Raw genomic sequence first — 3,014 nt, 5'->3', positions numbered from 1 at the left:
AGTACTCACCTGGGCTGGGAAGGTAGTGAAGACTTAGATGAGCAAGTGACATGTTATATCTGTCAAAGATAATTGAGTAAAACATAAAGAGGGCTACAAGGGGGGAAAATGATAGGCAAGAGGAACAAACCTATGAAAAACTGGAGACCAGAAATTGTGACTTTCAACCTTTACTGCAGACTGGAATCCAAATGTCACTGTGGAGCCATATAAAACCATGGAAGTAGGCACAGGTCAGGTAAGGAAGCATCATTTGTGCTTTTGAAATGAACTTTCATTTTATTTTAAGAGCAATTATAATTCCCTGAAGCACTAAATAGGAAAGAGATCAGATTTCCATTTTAGAATGCCTCAGTGAGAATGAAGCATATTGAAAGAGAAAGGTACTGAGAAACAGAAACATGAGTTGAGAGCATTTCCATAGTCCAGGAGAGACGAGATGCCATTACTAAGATCTTGTAGCAACAAATGATTGAAGCAGCAAGAAAATTAAAGAAAGAATCTAAAAGTTTCTTAGATTGAAGGTAATGATAAGTAATAATGAATGAAATAAGATTAAAAGATGTCTGATGTGATCTTGAATTCCTGTTACTGAAAATTAAAGAGTAGAAAAAGTAGAGTTTGAGAGAGAATAATGTGATCTCAAAAGCTTCACCTGGGCTGTCTTGAATTTAAGATGCCTGTTATACTGCCAGGTGCCAGTGGCTCATGCCTATACTCCTAGGAGGATCGTGGTTTGAGGCCAGCCCCAGGCAATTAATTCTGTGAGACCCTATCTTGAAAATACTAACACAAAAAAGTGCTGGTGGAGTGGCTCAAGGTGTAGGTCCCAAGTTCAAAACCCAATACCAAAAAAAAAAAAATTCCTGTTATACCTCAAAGGGAAGATAATTATTAAGAACTGCAATACATCATTTTATAGGTTAGAGAGATGTTTAACCTAATTTTTTTACTATTTTTGTTGGTATACATTAATAGTACAAGAGGTTTCATTGTGATAATGCCATAAATATGTACAGTGTACTATGAATAAGTTCATCTCCTCTATTTTATTCCCTTAATTCCCTCCCACCTTCCCCATTTTGCAAACAGTTAGGTTAGGTTGGTTTCGTCATGCTGCTTTCTTATATGTAGCGTGCTTCCATCATCTTTACCCCTCACTACCTCTCCTTTCCCACTCCACCTTCCACTAATCTCCTTTTCAATGGTAATTTAAGTCATTGGAGTAAATACGCTTTTCTTGGGGCATATGTAGAATTATGTAATTACAATTTAGAAAAACCTTGAAGAGTATCAAAATATAAGATACTGAGTGAACAGAAGGCAATTACACTTCCTAAAATGACCATCCACATAGACAAGATAAAAGCCAATATATTTTCTGCGTCAGAAGGAAATACATGAAAGTGTTTAGGAAATAATGCAATGTTAAAACATGCTTTGAAATAAGTTAAGAAAAAGACATTACTAATTATACAGATTATAAACATTTAGAGTACAGAGATTACAATTAATGTAAAGAGAGATCAATTACTGTCCAATGTATAGTAGACAGTGAACATAGGAATACATTCATTTTTATTTAACTCTTTAAGGGACAGTATTATTTTCTCTTAAAGCTACTGCAGACAAAGCATGACAGAAAGGAACAAAACTCTCATCTCAGAGTTCCTCCTCCTGGGCCTGCCTATTCAGCCAGAGCAACAACACCTGTTCTTTGCCCTGTTCCTGGCCATGTGCTTTGCCACCATCTTGGGGAACATCATCATCATTGTCCTCATTCTACTGGACTCCCATCTCAACACACGCATGTATTTGTTTCTTACCAACTTGTCCTTTTCTGATCTCTGCTTTTCCTCTGAGACCATTCCTAAAATGTTACAGAACATGCAGAACCAAGTACCCTCCATCCCCTATGCAGGCTGCCTGACACAAATGTATTTCTTCATGTTTTTTGCTGACCTGGAGAGCTTCCTCCTTGTGGTCATGGCTTCCCCCTGCACTACACCAGCATCATGAGCCTCAACCTCTGTGTGTGTCTGTCGGTGCTGTTCTGGGTGCTGACCACATTCCATGCCATGTTGCACACCCTACTTATGGCCAGACTGAATTTTTGTGAGGACAATATGATTCCCCACTTTTTCTGTGATATATCTCCTCTACTGAAGCTTGTCTGCTCTGATACTCATGTTAATGAGCTGGTGATATTTATCATGGGAGGGCTGGTCATTGTCACTCCATTCATACTCATTGCTGTGTCTTATGCACAAATTGTATCTTCAATTCTCAAGGTCCCTTCAACTCGAGGTATTTGTAAGGCCTTTTCTACCTGTGGTTCCCACTTGTCTGTGGTTTCACTGTTGTATGGGACAATTATTGGTCTCTACTTATGTATATCATCTAATAACTCTACTGTGAAGGAGACTGTCATGGCTATTATGTACACAGTGGTGACTCCCATGCTGAACCCCTTCATCTACAGCCTGAGGAACAGAGACATGAAGGGAGCCATGGGAAGAATCATATGTAAGAATAAAATTCATGCCTGTCTAGTGTAGTAATATGTGGGATATTTAAAGTAATTTTATCCAGTATTTGCACAGATATTAATATTGAAATACTATTCCACATTCCTTGCTTACCACAGAAGCTTCTGTTAAAAGGTCATACTACATAGTTGTTCAATATGTAAAAGAGAGGAAGCTTAGCTGCGTAGTTTGATGAAGGGAGAAGGTTTGGGGAACTGCTATGCCTTCATCTCTCTCTTGCCCAGGAGAAGCATAGCAACAAGACCTAATGTTTTATGTGACCTGCGTTCCTATAGTCTTAAATTATCCCAGGGTTTTACATTTTATTATGAATTCTGCTTGAACTGAGACATTGTTTTAAATTGTGCTGCCTATTCTTAGGTTGATAGTCAATTATATCCAAATAGCTCAACCTTCCAGCCTCTTTCTTAATGTCTCCTATGTGCTCTTTCTGCACAAATTTTGACATCATTTTATCTTTTAACT

At 38.1% G+C, this 3,014-nt stretch overlaps 1 pseudogene; it reads left to right on the top strand.

Annotated features, from left to right (window-relative positions):
• The first annotated feature begins 1,635 nt into the window (after window positions 1-1,635).
• LOC109680446 (olfactory receptor 1468-like) lies at window positions 1,636-2,558 on the top strand (annotated as a pseudogene).
• The last annotated feature ends 456 nt before the right edge of the window (window positions 2,559-3,014 follow it).

This window comes from Castor canadensis, chromosome 11, assembly GCF_047511655.1.
Source record: "Castor canadensis chromosome 11, mCasCan1.hap1v2, whole genome shotgun sequence".
In the NCBI taxonomy this organism is placed as follows: Eukaryota; Metazoa; Chordata; class Mammalia; order Rodentia; family Castoridae; genus Castor; species Castor canadensis.
The sequence above is the reverse complement of the archived record's forward strand: the minus strand, read 5'-3'. Positions and strand labels throughout refer to the sequence as shown.